Source organism: Zootoca vivipara, chromosome 4 (assembly GCF_965207765.1).
Source record: "Zootoca vivipara chromosome 4, rZooViv2.hap1.1, whole genome shotgun sequence".
NCBI lineage: Eukaryota > Metazoa > Chordata > Lepidosauria > Squamata > Lacertidae > Zootoca > Zootoca vivipara.
In genome coordinates, this window is record NC_142587.1 from 46,199,414 (window position 1) to 46,227,244 (window position 27,831).

Here is a 27,831-nt window from a genome sequence, read left to right on the forward strand (position 1 = left end):
AAGCCACCTCTTGGTAGCACTGTGTTACTTTTTGTTTTTAACTGACAATTGTTGGCCACAATCGTTGGCCGTTGAAGTTTTCTTTTAACTAGGCATGGGTATTTTTGTATGGGTGGATCCATGAATTGAATAATATTTCTGTCCTAGAATCATAGTTGGAAGAGACCACAAGGGCCATCCAGTCCAACCCCCTGCCAAGCAGGAAACACCATCAAAGCATTCCTACCTGTTGGTGTAAAATGGCCTCAAGGTGACTTATAATAACAAAGTACAATAATGCTAATACTGTACAGTATAATAAATGCAATTACACCAACCAAACACAGAAAACCAGCAGATAAAGGGCCATTAAGCAATCAAAAATAGCACTAAACACCCCAGATAATGGACTGGACTTTACTTGGTGCCTAAAAGGTAAGAGTTGATGCTCACTGAATGTGAGTTCCATAATTTGAGTGTCACCCAATAAAAATCATGTCTGTTTTTCTCTCATTCAACTTCAGAAGGTGGGGGGCACCTGGGGAAATGATTTCTACAGATTATTTTGTTAGCTGACAGGTTCATATGTGAGAAGAAAAAGTTTTTTATACCCCATCCCCACACCACTGAGGACTTTGAAGGCCAAAATTAGAACTTTGAACTGAACTTGGAAATTAACTGGGAGACAGTGAATATATTTTAACATACCATGTGCACTGTGCTGTTGACCGTAGAACAGGGGTCAGCAAACTTTTTCAGCCGTGGGCAGGTCCACTGTCCCTCAGACCTTGTGGTGGGCTGGACTATATTTTGAAAAAAATATATGAACGAATTCCTATGCCCCACAAATAACGCAGAGATGCTTTTTAAATAAAAGCACACATTCTACTCATGCAAAAACACCAGGCAGACCCCACAAATAACCCAGAGATGCATTTTAAATAAAAGGACACATTCTACTTATGTAAAAACATGCTGATTCCCGAACCATTCGTGGGCCGGATTTAGAAGATGATTGGGCCGCATCCGGCCCCCGGCAGCCTATTTTGGGGACCCCTGCCGCAGAACTTTCTAGATGTGTTTCAGAGGCAGCATTACAATAGTCTAGCCTGTAGGTTCCTAGAGTTGACTAACTATGGTTCAATCATCTTATCTCCAAAAGGTGTATGATCAAAGTTGGTAAAAGTTATGGATGCCAACAGCAATTATACATTTTATTTGTTTTCAAACAAATTATTTTCTGCTTGAGCCTTCTAGGTGAGATACAAATTTAAATAAATATTTAATTGCCGATAGAGAGCATGCTTGCTGTTTCTGTTACTTCCCAGGGAGAGGAAGGCAGAGCAATCTGTCGTTTACTGGGTGGGAGACAAAACTGAAACACTTCCAGGGATGACACCACTTCTGGGGGAAACTAAGGAAAGAAAATATTAAAAACAAGCTGATGAAGAATGATAGTATCTCACTATTATTGAGAAAGTGTCCATACAGAGACCCTTTTCATTCAACAAAGAATCTTGTGACATGTTAAAGATTAACAGATTTATTGTGGCTTAAGCTGTTAGTTTTTATTATTGTTAGTCTTATTGTGGCATGATCTATTTGTCTTTAAGGTGCCACAAGTCTCTCTTGATGTTTTTGCTGCAACAAACACAACTACCTTGCTAGACATCTTCATACATTCATTATTTATTTTTATTAATTTGGGGTGCAATAGTATACTGGTGTTATACTGGCTGAGAGGCTTTCGGATTTGTGAAGATTCCCCAATAGAACACCAGAATAGCTGAAATGGGGCAGTCTTTGGCTGAGATGCACAAGAAAGGAACACACTTGCACCAGATCCTATTCTCAACCCATGGCCATGCCCCCATTGGTGACAAAACTTCACTCTTCCATTGATCTCAATAGGAGCGGAGCATGTAAAAATAGCTTCCCTTGCATTGATGACCACACTGCTCACACCTCAGTGACAGAACACAGGATATGGTATAACTCAACACCCCATCACAGGCCACCACAATTGGTATATAGTGAGACCATATACAGTGAGACCATAACTCAACTATTAGGCATGTGACATGGGAATATACCTCTCTGGCCTTATGCCATACATGCTTAATAGGGGAATCTGATGGAAAGAATCTGGTTGTCCACTGTGAGAACAGGGTGCTAGACTAGATGGGCCTTTGGCCTGATCCAGCAGGCCTCTTCTTATTTTCTCATACCCCATAGTGCACCTGATTGCTTTCTGCTGCTGTGACTGAGTGGTAAGATTATCGTACTCCATATGTGGGCATTTGATTGCCTTGATCTGCAGAACAAGTGCAGATCTTTTTACCCAGACATGTACACTTGACAAGCATTTTAATACATAATTGTATTTTATCACAGATATTTTTAACACTGCTGATCTTATTTATATTTTTTATGGTCAGCTTGTTCTTAATGTTTGGTTTTTATCAGTATATTTAACGTATATTTTATATAAACCAATTTGAGCAGGTATGGGGATCTTAGTGGATCCAGGTGTGGCTGAACTACAGCTCCCATAAACCCTGACCATTGTCCATGCTTGCTGAGGCTGATGGAAGTTGTAGTTCAGCAACATCTGGAAGGCCAAAAGCTCTCCACTTCAGGCTTAGATGATTAACTGGTATACAAACCCCGTTAAGTAAAAAAGCAGGGAGCTGCTCTGTGGTATTTCCAGCGTGAATTTGAGTCCCAGGTATTCCCTCTTTTTTGCCCATAACATAATTCTCCCCTCCTCATCATCATAGCTGCCAAGTTTTCCCTTTTCTCGCGAGGAAGCCTATTCAGCATAATGGAATTTCCCTTAAAAAAAGGGATAACTTGGCAGCTATGCTCATCATGGGAAATATGATTGAGAGTATTGAACTCCTATCTCCAGCTTCCCAACTGGTATACCATACAGTGAACCACAGCAGGCTGTTGCTGTCAGTGTGTATCTACCCTTGTTGCTTGTCCTGGTCTCTGCTTTCACCTGTTTGTTTAAAAAAGACCTTTCCCTTCACAGGTGGATCTTGAACCCTTATGCCAAGAAGGGTTGCATGTGTCTCTTTCTCTGTGTGAGTGCCGCTCAAGCCCCTTGCCCAGGGAGCTGTGTGAGTGCTGTGTTTTGTGACTTCTCTTAGGATATGCTGTGCTCCACTGTAGTAACAAATAACACCAGGAGTTCTGAAGCCCCCCGACTTGGAGGAATGCCTGGGGACTGGCAGTAGAAAGCTCATTGCTAGCTGTGTCGTGGGGGCTGATAAAGTGAGGGTGCTGTGGCATCATCTCCTGTGTATACAGTGGTACCCCCGGTTACGAACTTAATTCGTTCCAGAGGTCCGTTCTTAACCCAAAACCGTTCTTAACATGAGGCGTGCTTTTGCTAATGGGGCCTCTCGCTGCCGCCACACTGCTGACATGAGACTTCTGCTTGCATCCCGGGGCAAAACTCGCAACAAGAAGCATCTACGTCCGGGTTAGCAGAGCTCATTACCCAAAGTGTTTGTAAGGAGGACAGTATGTAACCTGAGGTTCCACTGTCGTGGTATGTGTACTGCAGGCATTTCCCATCTTCATGAGTTGATTGGTTGTCTCTGTATGTGGGTTGTTATATTTTCCAATCCTGCATAATGTAGGTATAGAATAAATCTGTATGAGGCATATATATTATCCTTACACTTAAAAAAACCAAAACTACCCAGAGTGACTAACAAATAAATATCAATGGTTTCTATGTCACACATATATGTTGTGTGAACCTGGAAAATATATATTCCAGGTTCACACAACATACATGGTCAGTAGCTGCAAAGAAGGCAGTACAAGAGGGAATCTAGCACCTCTGGCATGAGTTTACTGTCTGTTGCATATCTCCTACAGTGAGAGGTATGACTGGAAACATTTAAGAGTATTTATCAAAAGCAGTAGGAATGATTTACAAGGCTCTGAGACCTAGCTGGGTTTTTTGCCCATTTAATTTGCCTTAAACATCTGTAATGCATTGAAAACTTTCCCCTTTTACCCAGTCATAACAGAAGTGGTGTGCTTTAGCAATGAGTAAAGGTAAAGGTAAAAAGGGATGCCTGACCATTAGGTCCAGTCGTGACTGACTCTGGGGTTGCAGCGCTCATCTCGCGTTATTGGCCAAGGGAGCCGGCGTACAGCTTCCACATCATATGGCCAGCATGACTAAGCCACTTCTGGTGAACCAGAGCAGCACACGGAAACACCATTTACCTTCCCGCTGTAGCGGTACCTATTTATCTACTTGCACTTTGACGTGCTTTCGAACTGCTAGGTTGGCAGGAGCTGGGACCGAGCAACGGGAGCTCACCCCGTCGCAGGGATTCGAACTGCTGACCTTCTGATCGGCATGCCCTAGGCTCTGTGGTTTAACCCACAGCCCCACCCACGTCCCTGAGCTTAAATACCTGAACTTTATTTGGCCCAAAAGCTTCAGATTGTTTGAACTCTCTGTAGGATTGATTCCCATTGTTAAGGTGAACATTACCTAGAACATTACACTTGACACCATGTGACTGCTTTTTTGTGTCTATGTGGGAATACCTTGTGGGAGACTGCAAATGCAACTAACAAGCATGGTGCATGAAGGGGTAAAGGACCACAGAATTGTATTGCTAGACTCAGTTAGGTCATGCCCCCTCTTCTGGAAAGGAAGGAAGTGAAGCACTTCTACTTCCTCTCTCTCTCTCTGCATCATGTAACCAGTGAAAGAGGACATGTGTAAGCTTTCTCCTGAGCTTACAGCACATGTTTGGAACTATATTCTGTTATTTTTTACCCAACTGTATTTTGCCTGTATTATTGTTGCTGCTGCATGGAATCATGCAAGACTGAGACTTTGAATCTGTAAGTAAAGCTTTTTAAACATACATAATAATGTGTGCTCTGCTCATTGCAAGAGGCATGGAAAGAGGTCAGGTGCTGTGTGCAGCTGAGTAGGATAAAAAGGTTTAACAACCCATATTCCTAATGCTATACTGCTACTTAACTTTTGTGCATTAAACTTTGTGAGTTAAACTTTGCTACTGGGGCACTCGGCCTGCAGGAGAGTGTGCAAAGCCCCATGTTTTAAATCCAGGAACCCAGCTTTTTTTTCCTTTGGTTTTTCACCCACACATGTGGGTCCACAGGGATTCATATATTAAATTCCCCCACATACATTTTTGCACAAAGGATTGTGGAGAGCAAAAGAAGAAGAAGAAGATATTTGGGGGGGGGGGTTTACTTCCAAAGATCAAATCTCATCTGATCTGATAAACTACAGTATGTCTAGAGAACTAATGTTTTCATGATGTTGCAAGACTCACAGAGCAGCTGATAGAAAAGTTAACTGTTTATTGCAACTGACAATAGATGGTCCCAATAGTGTGATTCAGGGGACCTATTGCATGATCTGTGAATCCAGTGACCTATCAAGTGGTAGATGGGGCAACAAAATTGCCTCTTAAAAATCTGAGGTGAGCTGGGGATATGATTCACCATCCACTTACAGTGGAAGATTAAAATGGCATGCATCCAAATACTCATTCCTTTGTGAATCAGACTATTAGCCACCAGTCAATTGCCATCTGGCACCTTGTCCTCCAAATTTACACAATCTGAAATTGGCCTTGGGGATACCCTGTGCTGGGTTGATCTTGTGCCAGTTTCCTGAAACAGGGAAAGTACTTTTGCAGAAATGTTTGCACCAGCATGAATCCCCAGTGTTGTGTGTTGGCTGCTTCCTGGTGCACAACAATGTGCAGAATCTAAATGGGCAGACCATTGATTGGCTACAGCTTATACTTTCTTTAGAGCTGTGTTATGATTGGCTTACTGCACACACCACATTTTTTCTTGCTTAAAGAGGTGCCATGCCAGGGAGGGAAGGAAGAGAGGTGGCCTTAGTTCTTGCATGCTTATAAGATATTAAGATCCAGTGCCTAATGAGATCATTGGGAGGTTATCTACTGAGTTAAAACATTAATGTAAGAAATTATACAATGTACACACCTTACGACACAGATAGCAAAGCCCAGAATTATGAGAGTTGTACTCTCATAAAATTTAAAGCAGTACATGCTACAGTACTTGTTTTGACAGAGGGGGGGGGTCATGTTTAAGTTTTCTTTCCACATGACTCTCTTGCACTCTCTTGTCATTTTTGGGCCATTTCCTGATGAAGTTTGAACTACAGTCATACCTCGGTTTAAGTACACCTCAGTTTGGGTATTTTCAGTTTAAGTACTCCACGGACCTGTCTGGAACGGATTAATCCACTTTCCATTACTTTCAATGGGAAAGTTCATTTCAGGTTAAGTACGCTTCAGGTTAAGTACGGACTTTTGGAACCAATTGTGTTTGTAAACCGAGGTACCACTGTAGTAGCAGCAGCAGCAATCTCCCTCTCTAAGGGTAGTGGACCCATTCACACTGCCCACCCTCAGAGGCTGATGGAACCTGAGGGGTTCCTAAATGCTTTGACGGATCTTCTAGCTGATAAAGCTGATGATCCTGTTAGAGCTCTGATTTCATTATGGGATAGCAGGATGTAATGGGCGGTTGACACAAGCCAGAGTGGCTCCTTGGTACTCTGGAGAGCTTCAGGCTATGAAGCAAGTTGGACAAAAGCTAGAGTGCAACTGGCACAAGTCTCACTCTGAAACCCAACAAACACTGGTTTGGGCGTATAATCATGCCTACCATACGACAGTGCGGACTATGCAATAAGCCTCATTTTGCAGCTTCCATTGCATCCTCTAGCAGCCAATCCATGGAGTTATTTTGGATGACTCCCACCATGGCTGTGAGATTCTTTGTCCAACTGGCTATACATTTTGAGGATAACATTGCTCAACTTCTGATGGGATTTTTGTGTTATTTATTCCTCATGATGCAATCAGACTTTCTAGACATCTATATTCAGGACTTTCAATTGTCTGGGCATCCATTAGGCAGACCTCTTTACTGAAGCTAATACTGGTAGCTTCAAAATTAGAAATAAGAATCTCCACTCCCATAGCTTGAACAAGTGCAGAAAATTGCCACAATCTAGTATTGGAGGGTGGTGCTTCTCTGCCTGTGTGGCCATCTGTTCCCAGGCCCCACTCCCTTCATATAAGAAAAAATGTGGGTCTCTGGGAAGTCATAATCCACTGCTCTGTCATCTAGCGACATCATGTTCTTATAATAGGCAGGCACTTCCTCTGGCTTTGAGTTCTAACGGGAAGAAGGAAGATTGCAGCCATCTCCCCACCACTGGCATGCAATTCTATATGACGGTATATGGTAAACACAAACTGCTCCCTCGTTTATTCCCCCTTCTCAAAAGTTCCACCTGTCAAGAGTCTGCAGATTCTGATTTCAGACCATAATGTGTAAACTGAATACATTTGTATTTCCCCCCTAAAATCATGCCCAATTCTTTCTATGATAGATATTTCTTACCTCAAAATATTAACAGCTCTGAACATAGCCTTGTATTTCTGCTCCCTGTCTGCTCATCTGTGAATGACCGAGATCCAGCTCTAGTCACTTGCAAGAACGAGTAGGTATGGATAGGGATCCTCACCTGCATTAAAAGATCCTTTCAGCCATTTTAACAAGGCCCCTATGTGTTGCGTGTAACTCTCCTGGTTGTTTATCTAGAGACCAAACAGGCTTCTCTTTTTTTTTTTTAGAGCTAGAAACTAACAAGAAACAGCAATACAACAATAAACAGTGGATACATCTTATCACTTCCAATTGCCTGTTTGTTCTGACCCCATTTGTTCCTCAGCACATAGAGATTTGTCTCTACCATGGCATGTGCAGAGATACACATCCAGATTCACATCTCCATCTGTACTGGCTGTGCATGCAGAAACCTGGTTCTGCAAGCAAATCTCCATTCCTGGATCACAGAGCATTATCAGTAATTTAACTGGGTGTCAGAAATGAGCTGTGTTATGCAAAATGAAAGATGTATGTACTTATTACCTATGTTTTCATCTGAGTACATAGTCTTCCAAGTCCCGTTTTATCCTCTAAATTAGGTTAGGAAGGGAGATAGTAGCTGGCTCCCAATGTCATCCATGGTTGAGCAAGGGTTTAAGCCTGGCTCTCCCAAGTCCAGGTCAAATCCTGTAATCAAGATCACAGAGCTTCTCTAGCAGTATAATAGGTTTTAACCATCATCTGATGCATATGCTCAGGAACAGTGGCGGCTTAGCAGCAAAACAAAGTTTCACTCTGTTGATTTTCTAAATATACAGAAAAATATTTTCTCAACATTTTTGACATTTATATTGTCAGAATTCCCAGACTCTATCATGTCAATAGTTTGGCTTCACAGTTTTCATCACTATAATACTTCTTTAGAAAAATGTTCATTCTAGAAATGTAGGTGTGCTATCAATTCAATACTGCTTTTTTATGGCTCATCTATTATTATAGGCCACAAATGTACACATTCAAACTAGATGAATCATAAATGTATGCATAATGAGATCATGGAACAAACAAGACACTGCCTGGGTTACTTGGTTTGGTAGGGCTGAAACCTTCATCACTAGTTGCTGCAAAGCTGGTTTATCAAGCTCTGCAGGATTTCTCATGAAGTGGTGGACCCTGCTGTTGTGAAGAATGGATTTTTCACAAGGCATTTTCCTTGTTGCAGTGCCCTATGGAAGGAAAAAAGATTCATTTTGCACTTCAGCCCAGAGTGGGGGGGGACATAGGGAATTTAAGGTGCAAGGACCAGTCTTTGTGTTCCTTAAAATTAAAAGTTGAAAAGCAACCTATTTTAGGAACATTGATATGATAAATTCTGTAACATCCAATGAAATAAGCAATGCAGGGCCAATATATGACTTCTGAAGACAAGCAAATTGCCTCTTTAGCATGCAGACTAAGTACCAAATAAATTCAGGCATGTTTAAAAAGAAATTCGCAGTTCACAAAAGGCAAACACAGCATTTATCCATCAGCCATGACATTTAAATGCAGGAGATTGGTGCTAGTAGCAGTGAAATCCTGCAGCATGACACCCTGGTAATTCTTCAGCTGAGAGAAAACAACAACAATTCACTTAAATTTCACTCCTGTTCCAGCAGCATGCATGGAACAACACTCAGGGTTGTGACCATCTACTATACTATTTCCAAGCTATCGCTTTTACAATTTTTAGAAAACAAAAAAGTGATAAATAATACTTTACGTTGCGCACTGAAATTGTCAGGAGGATAAGCAACATGTGTGTGTAAGCAGGGGCAGCCCTACCAAAATGAGGCAACTGCTTCAGATGGCAGATGTTGGGGCAGCAGTGGCAGCCCCCTGTCTGTTCATAAGTGGGGCATTTCAGTCTATTGGGGGACAGAGCTGTGTATGTTATATAGCCTGTTCTGGCCACCCTAAATTAGGTGGCGCTGTGGTTAAACCACTGAGCCTAGGGCTTGCTGACCAGAAGGTCGGCGGTTCGAATCCCTGTGATGGGGTGAGCTCCCGTTGCTTGGTCCCAGCTCCTGCCAACCTAGCAGTTCGAAAGCACGTCAAAATGCAAGTAGATAAATAGGAACCGCTACAGCGGGAAGGTAAACGGCGTTTCCATGTGCTGCTCTGGTTTTCCAGAAGTGGCTTTGTCATGCTGGCCACATGACCTGGAAGCTATACGCCGGCTCCCTCGGCCAATAATGCGAGATGAGCGCGCAACCCCAGAGTCGGTCACGACTGGACCTAATGGTCAGGGGTCCCTTTACCTTTACCTTAGGTGCAACACTGCCAGCACTGTAATATCCAACAGCCAATCTAGTTGACTTCTGTATGTGGAATGGGGATGGATGCCATCTTTATCCTTCATCTCAGAAGCGGGAGTCAAACTGGGCTGGGGATTCTGCAACTGCTGTACACATACCTGACAAACTAAACAATCCGAACACTATTCCCAAGAGAACAGAGGAAGGAACTGGGGCTACAAGAATTAGCACTATTTTGCATCCTAGCAGAGGTGCCAGTGGGTTCTCACAAACCCCATTCTTGCTCCAGAGAAAGGGGTTCTTTCTCCAAGTGAAGCATTCTGAGCAATGTGGCCCAAATACAGTGCAAGTGTTTCCACCACCCATGGTGGCTAGAAAATATTTCAATATTGCATTCTGAAAACTAACACCCTTCCCACTGATATACTTCCCAGATGTAATTCTCAGACCCATAAACAGATAAGGGTTAACTTCTGTCCCCAATAATTATATGCCTCTGTGTTATTTATCAGCCTCTGACCCTTTTTCATGGTGATTATTTACTCCAGAACAGAAGTGCCAGTGCAGTGCTGTCTAATAAGCAGGCTGACCTGGTACTTGCAGGGGGAAAACATAGGTGACCTTAATGAAACAAATAAGGCCCACTTCCTGGTTCCACTGAGTTTCAGCAAAAAAAAAGAGTCCCCGAAGCCTTCCAAAAACTGTAATTAAAGTGGCCATCATAAAAGATAAAGGGGGCAGAAACTCTGGTGGGCATCATTCCTGCCCTCAGTAAATTGAGTACTGGGTTTACACCATGTACAAATAGGATACAGGACATGGCAGTCCTGCTTTCAACATTAAATGAAGGGCTAGTCTTTCTTGCATGGGACCATAACAGCTGGAAGTGGGTCTGTCAAACAGTACAGAGACAGCAGCTTGCATAACTGTAGCATTGATATGTTTTTGTTTTTGTTTTTTTCATTTCAAATAACTTAATTTGGTAAATGCCATTTCCTGATCGTTGCTACCCACTTATTATTTGTGCATATTCAAAACCTGTTGAGTGCCTGACCTAGCCGTGCTCATGTGTTCAACATGCATCACCACACTCAGCATGTGGACATTGAAGCCAGGGCTAGCCCAGGAATGTGACATGTGGGCAGGGCCAGAAGCACAGCCTTACTGCTTCTCCAGTCTTTAAGGTGCTACTAAAGGATTTTTTTTAATTTTGCTTCTCCAGTAGATTCACACCCTACATCCATGTAATGCATGAATGGGGTTTATGTATCACTCTTTTGGATATTCAGAAGCCATGACTTCATGATGGCACTGCAAATTTTTAAACCCACTGAGTGAGTTAAGGTGGGAACTTACCACAGTTTGCAAACAAGCATGTAGTAAACTTGTCTGTTTTCGATATGGAGAACTGGCTGGTTGGCTACAAAAGAAAGCAATCCCCCCCCACCCAACTCTGATTCAGCAGGGGAGGGGCAAGGAAGGAACAATGTAGAGTTGGTGGGAAGGCTGCAGCAGTCTTATTTAATCTGCAGGCTGGAGGTTCCCAACCTCGGGGCTGCAGCATCTGAGAGGCTATAGCATGGGTGTCAAACACAAGGCCCGGGGGCCAAATCCGGCCCGCCAGACCTCGTCATGTGGCCCGCCGAGCGCCCCAGCCAGCGGGACCCAGCAGCGGGACCTTGCTGCTGAAGCGCCGCGCCGGCAAAGCGCCGACAAACAGCTGGGGTCGGGGGGGGTCGGGTCCCTTCGCGCTCTTTTCTGGCCCTGAATCAAGGCGGCGACCCCCCCTTCCCTTTCTTTCTTCCTCTCTCTCGTTCTTATTCTTTCTTTCCCTCTCCTTCCCTCCTTCTTTATCTCTGTCTTCTCTCCCTCTTTCTTTTTCTTTCCTTCTTTATTCCTTCTTTCCTACTCTTCTTTCTCTCACCTCTTTCCTTCCTCTCTCCCTCCTGCTCCCTCTTTTCTTCCTTCCTTCCTTCCTTCCTTCCTTCCTTCCTTCCTTCCTTCCTTCCTTCCTTCCTTCCTCTCCCTCATTCTTATTCTTTCTTTCCCTCTACTTCCTTCCTTCTTTCTCCCTTTCCCTCTTCTCTCCCTCTTTCTTTTTCTTTCCTTCTTTATTCCCTTCCTTATTTCCTACTCTTCTTTCTCTCCCCTCTTTCCTCCCTCCCTCCCTCCCTCCCTCCCACTCCCTCTTTTCTTTCTTTCTTTCTTTCTTCCTTCCTTCCTTCCTTCCTTCCTCTCTCCCTCCCTCCCACTCCCTCTTTTCTTCCTTCCTTCCTTCCTCCCCTCCCTCTTCCTCTCCTCAGAAACATAGGATGCTGCTTTATACCGTGTTTCTCCTAAAATAAGACGGGCCTTAAAAATAAGCCATGGCAGGCTTTTCATGAGCAGAATAAATATAAGACATACCCTGAAAATAAGCCGGGGGGAGCAGGTCTGGATGGCGCCAAGGAAGAGGAAAAGGAAACAGATGTTGCTGCCCCGCCAAAACGCCCAGCAACGTGTCCCACGTGGAGCCCCGACTAACCAGGAGCAGCAAGAGCTGCAGCAGGGCCCCCCGAGAGCCGACCAGCAGGACCCCGCTAGAGCCGCAGGTCCCGACAGTACAGCGCGCCGAGCCCCGACCAAGCAGGACCCCGCGAGAGCCGCAGGTCCCGACAGTACAGTGCACCGAGCCCCGACCAAGCAGGACCCCACGAGGGCCGACCAGCAGGACCCGGGAGAGCCGGCAACAGCGCGTCGTGCCGATCCCCGACCCGACGAGAGGCGTAGCGCGCGCCGCACAAAGCCCCGACTGAGCCGGAGCTGGCAAGAGGTGCAGCGCTCGCCGAGCCCCGACTCAGCAGGAGCCTGCAACAGCGCGCTATGCCGACCCCCGACCCAGCAGGACCCGGTGAGAGGCGCAGCACACGCCGCACCGAGCCCTGACTGAGCGGGAGCCGGCAACAGTGCGCGGCGCCGAGCCCCTACTGAGCGGGAGCCGGCAAAAGGCGCAGCGCTCGCCGAGCCGAGCTCCGACCCAGCGGGAGCCTTCAACAGCGCGCCTCCCTGAGCCCGATCCAGAGGGAGAGCCAGCAACAGCCCGTCCCGACTGAGCAGGAGCCGGCAAGCGGTGCAGCGCTCGCGGAGCCGAGCCCCGACCGAGGGGAGCCGGCAAGAGGCGCAGCAATCACAGAGCCGAGCCCCAACCGAGCAGGAGCCGGCAACAGCTGCAGCGTGCACAGCGCCGAGCCCCGACGGCAAGAGCCACAGTGTGCAGCACACCGTGCCGAGCCCCGAAGCCCAGTTGCAAAACACTACCGGTACGGTACTTTCTTTTCTTGCCTTGCCCACCTTACAATAATAAAAAATAAGACATCCCCTGAAAATAAGCCGTGGTGGGTTTTTTTGGAGGAAAAATAAATATAAGACGTGTCTTATTTTAGGAGAAACACGGTACTTCTGGCCCTTAAACCCTGGAACCAGGAGAGCAGCTCCAGTGAGTCAACCTCAGCCAGTCCCTTTGGTGAAGGGTGGTGGCTCACTGGCAGAACATCTGTCCTGCATGCAGAAGGACCCCAGCATCTCCAGGTACTAGTAGCTCTGCAAAGGTCCTGCATGAAACCCTAGCGAGCCTCCACCACCCAGTGCAGTTACCAAAAATCATTTTTCAATAAATTGTACAATAATTGTACATTTGAATATCTACTTGCCATTATTCTGACTATGTTTCTGCTTTCAGAGCTAGTTATTACTTACATTATTACAAAAAACAGTAATAATTGAATGCAGTGACAATAATTTATGATAATAAAGAGTGGACACATAGTCCTACAGATACAACCGGCCCTTTGAGGGTGACCACACTGCTGATGCGGCCCCCGATGAATTTGAGTTTGACACCCCTGGGCTATAGCATCTGTGAGGACCACATCCCTGTTGCCCTGCCTTACATTTTACCAGTAGAAAGTAATGGTGATATTCTCACCAGCCTCTGGAATGTTTGCATTTGGTGTAAGGTCACCCAAATTCACATATGGCTCATTTATATTTCAGAGATAAAGAACACTTCAACATGCTGCCAGATCTGCTATTTATTTCACTCTCTGAGGATCAGGCCTCCCCTCATCCTTTTTCACATCTATAAGAAATGTCCCCCTATCCAGCAAAACATGTCAGCATACTGGATACAAGTTCAAATGTCATTATACTGACTGTATGGCTATGGTTGAAGGGACGGGCCTTGGCACTGCACAAGATGCCTGTTGATTTCCCCACTAACATAGTCCAAAATAAGTAGCCCTTGTACCCTTGAAACCTGGAAACTCTTCCTCTGATTCTAACCATGTAATATTCATCTTTGGATTTAGAGAGAGTTTGATGCTTTCACTCTGGCTGGGATCCAAAGTGCTACTTTAGGTATGCCCAAGGGCTTGTACATACGCAACAGGATTTAAGACTCCCCCCTCACACACACACTCCTAATGCCAGACCCACCCATTCTGTATTAGTGATTGCATTAGATAAGTCAGTCAGTTTCAAAAGAGACATGCCAGGGTGGGGGCTGGTGTTTGATGATGACTTCATGGTTGATTTCCCAGTTATCTGCAGAAAGCTCCTGCAGTTGTGAATGATCCACTTGTACATCTCTTATGTATGGTTTATTTGTTTCATTGGTCACTGAGGATTTAATATGGTCAGCATGGGTTAGGGAGCATGTGAACGGAAACTTTGGTTTTCTAGTACTTTGCGATGGAGGGTGTTCCACAACTGTGGTACAGCTCAGGAAACCAAGGAGTTTTCTTTGTATGATGAACAGTGTAGTAATGAAGAACAATAGTTACAAATTTCACATTTTCTTATGTAAATAATATTAGTAGCTGTATTGGTGGTAAATACAGGCAGTTGCCCTGGCCAGGGAATCATGCAAGCTGCGTTACTTTCTACTGGCAGAAAAGTACTCTCAAGTAAAATTTGATTTCACGAATTGTTATCATAGTTTTTAACCTTCTGCTAATCTATTACATTGTATTCCATATGGAGAATGTTTTGTGAATGCAAAGCAAGTATCCTTGAAAGTAAGGCTCATTTTCTGCCAAATCGGCATATAAATTAGGATCGTACACTAAATATTCGTATTAGTGAGCATCCTTAATCTGGATACAACTGAGAATCTCCTCTTATCCCCATATAAACCAGACAAAGAGCCCCGAAGAACTCAAAAGCCATCACTAGAAATGGATGTAGTTAAAATATATGTCCTTTTGTATGCTCTTTCACACTACATCTTACAATGCAATACTACAACATTACATGGCATGAGAATGATATTACTTTTCCTATATATATTTACCCTGATTCCATATTAGAGAAAGGAGAAGGGTCCTAAGCAGGAATGCTTTCACTTCAGCCTGAACAATCAAGGATTTTTGGTCCATCCCTGTGAGCTTAGGATAAGCACAATGTGCATATGCTATGTGGAGTGCATTTTTGCTGAATACCAAACAAAGGCTTTCCCAGCCCCTCTCTTCTCAGTTAAAAATACCAGAGCCTGCTGTGGATGGTCAATAAATCTTTGAGTTCTCCTATTAAACTGAAGGATTCTGAAGGACAAAGTGAATGGGAAACTTCAAGAGTGGAGTTAATTGTATGACTTTACTTAAATTATTTAGGCACTGAATAAACATTAGGGGTGGTTCTCACTTCAAAAAGTAGCTTGTCTTGTGTGCATGAGAGATTTGGCAATTGTCTAATCAATGAGTTGTCTTGGGTTTCTCACCTCTTCAAGAAAAAGGAAATTCACAGACACATGGTCATCACTTTTGATGGCTGAAAACATCAGGTGATAATTTGTATATTTGAAATAGGCACAAATTATCAAACATCTACAAGAAAGGGGTTTCATATTACTCGTGACAGAATTTAAAACCAAATAATTGCAACGAGACAGTTCGTTCCTATTGAACAATATGGTGTCATATCATATGACCTACATTCATACAACTGCAATTAAGCCTTGAGAAAGGCTACTAGGGTATGCATTTTATCACATCAGAATCTGCAGTTGTAACTCCTTTTCAGTGTTGTGGAAAGTTTCAGCATCTTGCCAGAATAATCAAAGTAAAGGTATAGCAGCAGCACACATTCACACCTTAATTTTGCAGTCCATGTATGTAACCAGAACACACTCTTTTCTCAGTTTACCACCTGGGGAGATAGGACTGAGCCTAACAAAATCAGGCCTCCAAATAAACCATCTCACCTGGAAGGTGCTACTGGATGATTTATCTTTCTACTACCAACAGAAAGATTAAGAGGACTCCCCTCCTCTTCTTTAGGAGGCCATGAAAAATTCCAAAGGAAGAGACCCTAGTCCCTTTCCTAAACAACCTGGTTTGTACTGTATTGCCAAAATGTTGCTGCCATGTTGGAACAGTGTTCCTGAACTGTGCTTTAAAATCACTGCTTTTTGCAGCAGTGTGCAGCATTTAAACTAGCTAAACTTCAATTGACAGCCAGGTCCTATGTATATTTACTAAGAAGAAAATCCCACCTAGTTTAATGAGGTGTACTCCCCCAAAATTCCAAATAAGATATTCTGGTCCCATCTTATCTTATGCATGCTTACTCAGAAGTAAAAAGTACGTTTCCGAGCACAATCCAAAGTGTTGGTGCTGACCTTTAAAGCCCTAAATGGCCTCGGTCCAGTATACCTGAAGGAGCGTCTCCACCTCCATCATTCTGCCTGGACACTGAGGTCCAGCACCGAGGGCCTTCTGGCGGTTCCCTCGTTGCGAGAAGCCAAGTTGCAGGGAACTAGGCAGAGGGCCTTCTCGGTGGTGGCGCCTGCCCTGTGGAACGCCCTCCCATCAGATGTCAAAGAGGAAAACAACCACCAGACTTTTAGAAGACACCTGAAGGCAGCCCTGTTCAGGGAGGCTTTTAATGTTTAATAGATTATTGTGTTTTATTTTTCTGTTGGAAGCCGCCCAGAGTGGCTGGGGAAGCCCAGCCAGATGGGCGGGGTATAAATAATAAATTATTCTTATTATTCTTATTATAAAAACCCACTGAGCATACTAGCAACTGCATCCTCAAGCTTCTGGCTCTTCCTCCAGGAAATTCTGAGCAGCACTTTAGCCTCACACCAGCCTTGGGAAGTAAGTTGGGATAAAAGATAAAGTCTAGCTGAAAACCTGGGCTTAGTGTTTGAACTTGGATGAGACCGGAATATATATCCCACAGTGAAGCCCCACTGAAGCCAAGAAGCCACTTTTTTCCATCTCGCAGGAGGCAGGCACTAAACTGGCATATATGGAAATAAGCCCCACTGATTTTAAATTAAATCTTATTTCCATCTGCGCCTGCTTGGACTTGGTGTTAACACCAGCCATCCCCGCAAGCCTTGCTTTCCGATAGCTTTGCTCACAAACGCATCGTCAACCGCGCTGATCTAGTATTCGACTTAAGCCTCCCCACCCCAAAGTTGGTGGGTGTCCCCCTCCCGCCCTTCTCCTCCTCCTCCTCCTTTCCTTTCGCTCCTTTATCCAAAGGCTGCTCGGCTCTCTGTCATCTCTCTCCTGGTAATTGGCAGCAACATCTGACAAGGGATCAACCGTTGCTTGCAATCTGTTCAGTGACATTGCACACCTGGTCTTCGCATCCTCTCCCTCTCCCACTCCAGCTATTTATACCGCTCCGGCACCAGACGCGTCCGTGGCTCACAAGAGCAATAACTTTGGGCGCAACAAGGGCACCGCGAGTCATTTTTCTCTTAGCCAGCACTGTCTGTTCTGCTCTGCTGAGGATGACACAGGGCTCTTTCTCGGCGCTCGTAAGCAATGCCCAAAGAAACGCGGCGGCTGTAAGAAACCCGCTCTCCCTTTGCACAGAGAGGAGGATGGAAAGGCGGCGACAGCAGCTGCCTCTTCCGCAGTACACCTCCATACATCCCCTCTTGCTCCATACAACGAAAGGGTTCTCCCCACACCTCTTTCCCCTTCCCACCCGCCGCCCTCGCTTTGTGCACAGCGAGCCGAGCTGTCTCTGTTCTTTTCCCCTAAGGTCTCGCGCCGCCGGCAGGCAACAGCCCTCAGCTCTCGCGCGCAGCACACGGGGCTGACTGATAGGGCGCCAGGAGGCAGGCAGCGATTGTCCATTCGCAGCTAATGATCCCCGCCGGCACTTGGGCTGGAAAATGCGCGAAAGCTACACTCACGCCCCCGCCCGGCGCCTACTCACGCTGTGAAATCCGATCCAAGTCCGGAACCCTCGCTGCTTCCATTTGCAGCCAAGGTTGCTGAGGCCTGAGCCTCCCTAGGAGGAAGTACAATGAGCACGGTGGGATCGGGCCGGAAAGCTGCTTGACCCCTGGGCCAAGGAAAACAAGCGCTAGTGCAATGGAGAGGCTGAGAGGGCGACGCACCGACCGGGGAGACCCGGGTTCAAGTATCGCCTTGGGCTACTAAACCCACCGTCTTTTAGCATCAGCCCACTGTCTACTAGGCCGGGCGGTTCAGAATACCGACCGGCCGCATAAGCCTGCAACCAGGGGTGTCAACTTGAATAAAATATTAGGGGGCGGAGGTAGCGCCCGCCCCACATCACAAGACACCGCGCACGCACACCATTTGAATGGCAATGCTCATCAACTTGAGGGGGGGGCTCAAATATTTTACCTCGGTCCCTAAGAGTTGGGTTCTATGGTTGCATCGAAAGCTCTCTGAACACTCTAGAACTAGAAGTCAATGCCAAGCACTGTTACTATAAAAGCGATAGAAATTAGTGGGACGTGCGCTTACTTCCGAGTCAACACGCCTAAGTCCAGGTTTGTGTGATCCGATCCTAAGCACGTTTACCGAGAGAAGCACGTCCCACCTAGGGCATTTAGAGGTTGTAGGTCGATCCTATGCTTGCATAAGCGAAAGGAAAGCCTGGTGTTATGTCTCTGTCCTCTGCGCGTTTATTCGCCTGTCCCCCTGAGCTTAGTCATTTGAAATACAGGACAGCGAGCTGCCTTTCGGTGGCGACGAAAGCGGGAGGGGCAGGAGCGGCCGGGCTCGCTGGCTATGGCAGCCAAACGCGCGAGGCAGCCAAGGGAAGCCACTTTTGCAAGCGATATATAATTAGCCGGAGCTGCGCTTTCTTCCTCTTCCTCTTTCCCATGAGCTTTCACCTTCAGATTCTGAAGGGAAAAGAGAGGGAGACAACGAACGCCCTCATCAAGATGGGCTGGGCTCAGGGAGGGGAGGGGAGTGAGAGGCGTCGCTTGGAAGCGGGCCAAGAGGAATTCCTGAAGGTTATTCAGGCTCCGGGCGGAATCCTGCTCTCGTTCTCCAACGCAAAAAGGAGGGAGGCAAACAAATGGCTGTCATCCTCATCACCCTTATAACAACAACCCAGAATACAGACTGCAGGCAGAATCCTCCCCCACCCCCGCGTTTCTTTGGGCAAGACGTCAAGGCGACGATCACCCGCGCGCTCTGCTCTCAAACTAGCTCCGGAGGGCTCGTTTTAAACAACGAGATGTTGGGCCACCTTTGTATCGTCTGCTTCTGAAAAGCAATGGTGGGGAACCTTTGGCCCTCCAGTTGCTGTTGGACTACAACTCCAATCCTCTTTGGCCGCTGGACATGCTTGTTGGAGCTGATGGGAGTTGTAGTTTAGCAACATCTCTGGAGACCCAGGGTTCCCCCGCCTCTGCCGCAAAGGGTCCTGCAGGATCCCAGCCATTCTTACGGGGAAGTTAACTCGTTTCAATAGGTCGTATTTACGAAGAACGGTGGTCTTAAGAGTCCTAGTCCTAGACTTCTGTTTGGCAAACCCTGCTTACCTGAGTTCCGTTCTCCTATAAGAGAAGGCGGCAGTCCTAAAATATTGACTGGCTTTAGGTTTTAGCACGCTTTTTGTGGATCGAAGCCATAGCTTGCTGAGAAGTCCTTAAAACTCGTAAGGCAATGCCTGAAGCCAAATGAAACCGGACCGACACTCGCTGCTAGGGTGGCAGACACCTGAGCCAGAGGTCTTTGCTAGCCCTGCTACTGGTCCTTATTACAACGTGATGACTCGAAAGTGCCACTGAGTTCAGTGGCCCCCTCCAAAAGTTTGCATAGCATAGGACAACCAAAAGCGCTGAGGGCTGGAGACTGCACTTTCCCCCACAGCCCATACTCCATCTCTGAGGCCTATATATCGACATGCTTTCCTAGCCATACCATTTAATTTTCTCTGTCCGCCTCTCCCTCCCTCCTTTCCCAGCCCCCGATTCCCAGAGGCTTCCATGTGGTCAAGATTGCCCCTTAACAAAAGTATCCAAGCGGGGCGGGAGAAGCAGTTCGCACGCTGGCTCTGCTCCACTAAGTCTGCGCAGCCGGAGGAACCTTCAAGGACCGAGCCGCCACCCCTTTGATGTGCGACGCCGCCTGGAAGCGACAAAAGCCGAGATCTCCTCTCCGCCCGGCCTCCTTTCAAAGGAAGGCGCTTAATTGTGCGGGCTCCTTGTTTGGGGAGGGAGCGGCAGGGAACTCCGCACAAAGTGGCGGCCAGCCGGAGCACGGCTACATCAAAGGTATTTATTTTGATTATCTCCTGGCTATTTTTGGCAAGAACTTTCCTCCTCTCTCGCTGCTTAAGTTTTGCCGGCAGAAGTGACTGTAATGATTCGTCTTTGTTCTCCGCTGGATGTTTACGTTGCTCTTAGCATCACGTGCCTTTTGCTGGGACCACCAGCCCGCGGTTGCACTGGCTTGATTTGGAGTTAATCCTGGAAGGGGAAGTGGGGGGGGGCAAGTAACCCTGCTTTTATTAACTGTTTAGGTGTCAGCTAGGTTTTCTCTTTTTTTGCGCCGCCAGCTTCTTCTAACAGTTTAAAAACTTCTCTAATGGTGGGCTTGACTTTCCATTTGAAATGGTTTTCTTTACCTCACTGGACAAACCCCGGATCATCAAGTGGCACGGAAGTCTCATTCATTGACTCCCAGCTCTGTTATTCCTGCTTCTTGTTATCAAAACCTGGAGCCAAAGCCCAAAGATGGAACCACCTTGTACTGGTTATTGACTAATCCGGGTTAACCACATTTCTGCTCACTATTCTAATCTGGGGTTATAATTCCTCGCGTAGAAGCATGAATGGACAGAAAACACCCTAGGCCTAGCCCAGGGGTGTCAAACTCAAATTCATCGGGGGCCGCATCAGCAGTTTGGTCACCCTCAAAGGGCCGGTTGTATCTGTAGGACTATGTGTCCACTCTTTATTATCATAAATTATTGTCACTGCATTCAATTATTACTGTTTTTTTGTATTAATGTAAGTAATAACTAGCTCTGAAAGCAGAAATATAGTCAGAATAATGGCAAGTAGATATTCAAATGTACAATTATTGTACAATTTATTGAAAATGATTTTTGGTAACTGCACTGGGTGGTGGAGGCTCGCTAGGGTTTCATGCAGGACCTTTGCAGAGCTACTGGTACCTGGAGATGCTGGGGTCCTTCTGCATGCAGGACAGATGTTCTGCCAGTGAGCCACCACCCTTCACCAAAGGGACTGGCTGAGGTTGACTCACTGGAGCTGCTCTCCTGGTTCCAGGGTTTAAGGGCCAGAAGTATAAAGCAGCATCCTATGTTTCTGAGGAGAGGGAGAGGGAGGGGAGGGGAGGGGAGGAAGGAAGGAAGAAAAGAGGGGAGAGAAAGAAGAGTAGGAAAGAAGGGAGGGAATAAAGAAGGAAAGAAAAAGAAAGAGGAAGACAGAAAGGGAGAAAGAAGGAAGGAAGTAGAGAGGGAAAGAAATAATAAGAATGAGGGAGAGGATGAAAGATGGGAAGGACGGAAGGAAGGAAGGAAGAATGAAAAGAGGGAGTGGGAGGGAGAGAGGAAGGAAAGAAAGAGGGGAGAGAAAGAAGAGTAGGAAAGAAGGAAGGGAATAAAGAAGGAAGGAAAAAGAAAGAGGGAGAGAAGACGGAAAGGGAGAAAGAAGGAAGGAAGTAGAGAGGGAAAGAAAGAATAAGAATGAGGGAGAGGAAGAAAGATGGGAAGGACGGAAGGAAGGAAGGAAGGAAGAAAGAAAAGAGGGAGCAGGAGGGAGAGAGGAAGGAAAGAGGGGAGAGAAAGAAGAGTAGGAAAGAAGGAAGGGAATAAAGAAGGAAAGAAAAAGAAAGAGGGAGAGAAGACGGAAAGGGAGAAAGAAGGAAGGAAGTAGAGAGGGAAAGAAAGAATAAGAACGAGAGAGAGGAAGGAAGGAAGGAAGGGAAGGGGGGGTCGCCACCTTGATTCAGCGCCAGAAAAGAGCGCGAAGGGACCCAGGGGCAAAAAGCATTTCCCGTGCAGCGTGAGGCAGCAGGTGTCCGCTTTAGGAGACGTGCGTAAAGCCTCAGAGTTGCACGTTCATGAGGCTGAGCCGCTGCTGAGCTCACATTCATGAGGCTGAGCCGCGGCAGGAGGAGGAGGAGGTGGAGGTGAGGCAAGAGGAGGAGGCGGCTTGCCGGGTCGGTGCCCGGCAGCGCCGTACGGAGAGTCCTGAGCCTCTGGGACGCAGCAGTGCTCTGTAGCACTTTGAATCCTCCTCCTCCACGCGGCGCTGCTGGGTGCTTTGTCTGTGCTTCAGCAGCAGCAGCAGCAGCCGTTTCCAAGCACCGAGCCGTGGCAGGAGGAGGAGGATTCAAAGTGCTACAGAGCACTGCTGCGTCGCAGAGGCTCAGGACTCTCCGTGCGGCGCTGCTGGGCGCTGACCTGGCAAGCTGCCTCCTCCTTCTCCTGCTGTGGCTCAGGGCGCTCCACGCAGCGCTGCTCCGGCCGCCTTTCTACCCCCCCTCAGGCCCCAGCTGTTTGTCGGCGCTTTGTCGGCTGGGTCCCGCTGGCTGGGGCGCTCGGCGGGCCACATGACGAGGTCTGGCGGGCCGGATTTGGCCCCCGGGCCTTGTGTTTGACACCCGTGGCCTAGCCAATCTTGAATCATTCGACGGCTAGTTCGATCAGTGGTCTGTAGGTGACTCTTATTCAGAATTTGCGGTGATCTTTACATTGGACCTAAAAGACTCCATTACGTTGCAGTTCTAAATATACGCTTACCTGAAAGAAACTTTCAGTTAAACCTATAAAACAGAAGCAGGAACAAACCTGCTTAAAATAGGCCTGTTGTGGGCGGCGGGGAGCCCGTGACACAGTATCAACTGAAGGGGTAAGCAGCTATCCTTTGGTAGAATATATCCAATGAATTCCAGTAGACTTGTTTCCAAGTAAGCACACATAATGAGATGGGGTCGTCAGTCCTACAGAAATCAACGGAAGGAACTCCGTGTGTGCTAAGGGAACTTAGGGATGTCCTGATGGAGCCAGCCAAGTGGGGGAAGGCAAAGATGGCCTTTCCTATCCCAGGAAGGAGCGACAGCCGCCGCCCCCCTTCCTGCTGGGGGTTGGCTCGCGTTCTCCAGGAGGCTGGAAATACCTCCAAATTCGAAACAGCTGCTGGCCTTGCCGTGGTCTGCCTGCTAAAATATGCCTTTTAATCTGTTTCATATTCACAAATTAAGCACTTAGCCTAGGTAATAAATCATTAGCAGTTTACGAGACGAGGCTGAGACACACCAGTGAAGGGAAGTTGGGGGTGGGGGAACCGACCCCCCCTAAAAGCGCAGCAGCCGCGCCTGGAAAGCAGCGCTTGGCAAAATGTTGCCTGGATTCTCTGGGGCGCAGAGCGCCCGAAGCACGTAGTGTCGGGGATGACGCCTTGCCAAAAACCGCTTTCTCGAGTCCAGGGGGTGGAAGGTGGGGACTTGGCCTAAAAAAACCCTCCGCGGCAAGCGGAAGAAGCTCGAGGTCTGGCTGGATACAGCTTCCCCGCACCCCGCCAAAGCCTCCTACCTCCTCTGAGCAGGTAGCACCCAGCTTAGCTGCACCTGCAAACGCGGCTCCGTTGCAAAGGATGACTCACTGGGAACAAGCAAGGCGCGGGCGCTCTCCCTTTCTCCCTTCCCTTCCCTTTTTCTTTCTGGCTGCGAGTCTCCGTCTCCTTTCCAAGGGCAGCTCGCCCATTGCTGGGCCAAGCTCTCCCCGCAGCCCCCCCCACACACACCCAACACCGGGAGACACAAGACACCGGTAGGACTGGGTTGCAGTCAAGAGCGGGAAGGCAGTCCTCTTACCGGGACTCTACACGAAAAAAAATCGTGAAAGAAACCACCAGACAGCATTGGATCACATTGAAACAAGATAAACATTTTTACTAGCCTGCTTAAAAAATAAAGACTGGTAGCTCAGCCTGCTCACTGACGCCACAGAACAAAGCATGCTGAGGAAAGGAGGGGTGGCGGGGGGTGGGGGTGGGGTGGGAGTGGGGCTTGCACAGGGGCCACACAGGGAGCCTGGTCTGGCAACGTCGAAGTCCCACAACGTGCTTCCGGTGCCAGGACTCAATCCTAGGATACTGTGTTTGAAACCATGCTTCTGAGCAAGCGCAGAGTGTTTTCGTCTCGTCGCTGAGCAGCCAGACCCCTCATTTGTGAATATTGTATTAGGATCTCCCAAGCTTAGTTAGCAGGAATAGCAAGTCTCATTGCGCCCAAGGAGACGGCATAATAAGCGATTAAACACTTGTTGTTGCTGATACCCCTCTTCTTTCCTGGATGGGACTCAGGCGGATTACAGGTTCTTTGCGTGTTCGATCCCTGACATTGCCATTTAACTGGAACTCTGGTTCTGGGGCGTGGAAAGATCCCTCTCTGCTTGAGGTCCCCCAGAGCCTTAAACTCCCGAAGGAGAGCAAGGATGGTGGACCGGTGACCCTCCAGTTGCTTTTGGGCTTCAGCCGTAGTCACCATAACCCATGGTCAGAGATGATGGGAGCTGTAGCAGCGTCTGGAGGGTCACCGCGGAGTAGGAAAGGTTAACGAAGGCACTGAACAAGGAGCTTCACATATTGTATGTGCAGTACTTCGAAGTAACCCTGTATTAAGATATGGCTTCGTTCTCTTGAAATAAATTTCTTCCGAAACTAGCGTGTCTTGTGAGGATTATTATTATTATTATTTGGAAAGGGTGGCGGTATTAAAAAGGAACTCATTCCAGGTCAGAGACAGTGGTCCCCCGAGCACGAGTCCCTCGAGCAAGAGCCCCAGCACCCACCGCCAGTCCTGACGGTGACATTTAGCTGCCTGATTATGCGCAGGAGGGGGAGGAGAGGCTGGCGGCCTGCCCGTCAGTACATCCCTCCCTCCTCCTCCCGTGCCGAGGAGTCGGGGACTACAGGCTGGGAAGGGGAACCGGTTTTCTTCCGAGCCTCCTTCCCACCGCTCTGCTTCAGGTCCGCTGCAAGACTCGCCTCTGCTGCGCTCCTGCAAGTTCCCTCAACAGGAAAAGCCTGAGGATAGGATTTTCTCCGGGAGCCTCCCGCTTGACTCGTCTGTGGCCAGACATGAAACGGCTGCCTGCGAGCGCGCTGCAGCCAGGAAGAAAGCGAGACCAGGACGGCGCCGGAGTGCCATCCGCAAACGAGTTCAGCCGGAGTTCTTGCCCTAAAGGCGAGTCCTTCTCCTAGGCCTACAGAGCCGCTGGCACGTAATGAATTACTTGGAACTCTTCCGATCAACCGCCTTGACCCTATGGCCGTTTACTCAGATGCAAGCCTAGGGCTCATCCATAATGCCCTTTAACGTGGATAGCAAGCTTCCTGTACCTCCATTAATTTCCCGTAGTCCATATCATGTCCCCCTCCAGATGACTGCCTTAATCCCACACTTTCCCGAACCTCAGTCCGGATTTTCTCATAGCCTTCTTTTCGGAGCATTCTTGGTATGATAAAATCCGGATTGAGGGAGGGGAAAGTGTGGCAAGGCAGGTCTGGAGGGGAGCATGATATGGACAACGGAGAATTAAAGGAGGTACAGGAAGCTTGCTATCTCCCCAAACGACAGTATGGATAAGCACGCACACATAGCCCCGCCCCCGCCCCCACAGTAGAGCGTCTACTGTGCCTTACTTCCAGTTCGAGCCTATTTAGTGGGTTTTGCACCAGTTTAAATGGGACTTTTTACTTCCGGCTCAAGGGGGCTGCCTGGTCGATCACTAAACACCCTAGGAAGGCGGTTTCATTGCGCACTGCAATCCCAGTACTAGGGAGTAAGCCTTACAGAGTTCAAAGAGGCTTACCTCGCAAGTGAGACTGCGGGTCTTTTGCCACTTTAGGTCCAAGGGCCACTGCATGCAGAGGGAGCTGTTGCTTCCTGTGGGCCAAACTACTTAGCAAACTATCAGTGTGGGCCAATGCCCAGGTCTTAGGAAAGGCTGCACCCATGGGAAGGCAAAATATGGAGCGGGTGTGTGTGTTCTGCGCGCACTCCCAAAGCATTGCTCCAGATGAGGCCGGGCACAATACTCCGACAAAGTCGCATTCAGTCTCCTGGCTTTGGAAGGAAGGTGCTACAGTATATATATAGCCAAGATGGCTGGACAGGACGTTGGTGGGAAGGCCCGTCTCTTTCCACAACCGAGCCGATTTAAGGCAACACGTCATCCCGAACGCGCTTGCTTGGAAGGAAGCCCCAGCTATTTCAGCCTGCCCTGGAGCTCGGCTGGAGTTCTGCTAGCTTCCTGCCTTCCAAGAGACTCTACTTAGTCTAAAAACGGGGGGGGGGGGCTTCCATTCATTGTAAAGGTGGGCGGACTTGTTGGGCTCCAGCTCAACTGGGAGGCGGATCGAGATGTCTGCGCAGGCAAAAAAAAAAAAAGTTTGTGTGTCCAGAAGGCCTCTGGGAAACATCTTATCCTTTCTACAAGCCCTGATCACCCTCCCCTCGCACCGTCAGGAAGTTGATCGATTTCTGTTGCCAATCCATAGGGATCTGCGATCTCGGACAGCCCTAATTCTAGCAGGGAGCGAACGGAGGGCTGCGGTCACTCCTAATCATTATAACCATCGCCTGCCAATTTTTAAATGGCATCAGGAGCCTGCAGTTCTATGCACACCGCCCAGAGAGTGAGACCCATTCAACTCTATGGGACTTACTTCCATATAAACAATGGGTCGCGCTGTTCGAGTCTTTCCTTACCCTGCTCCCCGAGGCTCCCCGGGAAAAGGATTTCGAGAGAGGAAATGAACAGCTCCGATCCACAGCTCCATTAAGACGAAATGAGGTGTGTGAAGTGACTCTCTTCAGGGGTCGTAGTTCAGGATTGTTAGGAAAGACGTCGACTTATAAGGGGCTTGTGTTTGGTATATATACCAAACCTGGTGGATTAGCTGAACGGATTTGCGGACGGGGCCTTCCTGTGAATAAGTAGGCTTTCGGCTTATTGGGGTTTGTGGATTTGAGCTGTTTGGGGTTTTCGGGGGCTCCATGACTAGTAAGGCTTTGAACGCGGAGGTGGCCAACATCAATCGCGGCGGCTCCGAAAACCTCGCTGTGGTGAAGCGAATGCAGCAGCAGGGCGATCCCGGACTCCAAACACTGAAGGGCGGGGGGAGGAGAGGGAGGAGGAGAGAGGGAGGGAGGGCAGGGGAGTGGGGGAGGGAGGGAAATGTAAGCGGGGAGGGACGGGGCCAAGGGAACGAGCGACGGCTGAGTGCATTAAAGAGAGCAACACCGACCTGGGAGCATCCGCCGCGTGCAATTGGAGGCGATCCCCTGGCGAGGAGGCGCTGTCAGAGGCTATTTATCTCTTGCCAGAGCTGAGGCTCCGGTTCCCACATCGGCCGCGTGTAACAATGGCAGCGATCAGCAGCCTTTCACGCGCTTCAGTGCCTGAATGGATTGCGGAAGGTGCCCGCGCTCCGCTCAGATGCCTGCTTGATTCATCCCCTCCGCTGCACAGTGACGATCGCCACGGCCGCTCTGCCCGAGGGACGCGCGCGGGAGGGGAGGGGAGAGGCGGTGGTCTGCCCCATTTGCCAACGGAACGCGCACCCCCACCCCCACCCCACAGACGCACACCCCGCTCCACTTCGCCTTCCTTGCCTCCCTTAGCACCACCTGATTTTCCATTTGCAGGACTGTGGCGTTCAGCCAGAAATGTCAGCGAGGACTGAAACTTGACACACAAATAGGAGCCCGAAGCAATTTCCTGCCTCCGCCTCCGCCTCCCCTCCCTCTGGCTCTCTCTTTCTGGTCCAGCACACGCACCCCAAATGTCTCCATCT

General features: G+C 47.9%; 2 long non-coding RNA genes across 4 annotated transcripts in view; one reads left to right on the forward strand and one right to left on the reverse strand.

Annotated features, from left to right (window-relative positions):
• LOC148685930 (uncharacterized) overlaps positions 1-27,831 on the forward strand; it is a 128,812-nt gene that overhangs the window by 11,320 nt on the left and 89,661 nt on the right. For both annotated transcript variants that reach the window (XR_015949546.1, XR_015949547.1), the window contains exon 2: positions 19,962-20,271. This is a non-coding gene — a long non-coding RNA (uncharacterized LOC148685930). The remainder of the gene's footprint in view (positions 1-19,961; positions 20,272-27,831) is intronic.
• LOC148685931 (uncharacterized) lies at positions 383-27,533 on the reverse strand. Of its 2 annotated transcripts, XR_015949549.1 has the most exons (5): positions 27,283-27,533; positions 8,517-8,657; positions 7,444-7,567; positions 3,488-3,616; positions 1,180-1,393 (listed from the first exon to the last, which is right to left on the reverse strand). It is a non-coding gene; the product is annotated as an uncharacterized LOC148685931 (long non-coding RNA). The 2 variants fall into 2 exon arrangements; XR_015949548.1 differs by having other exon boundaries at positions 383-3,616; positions 27,283-27,527.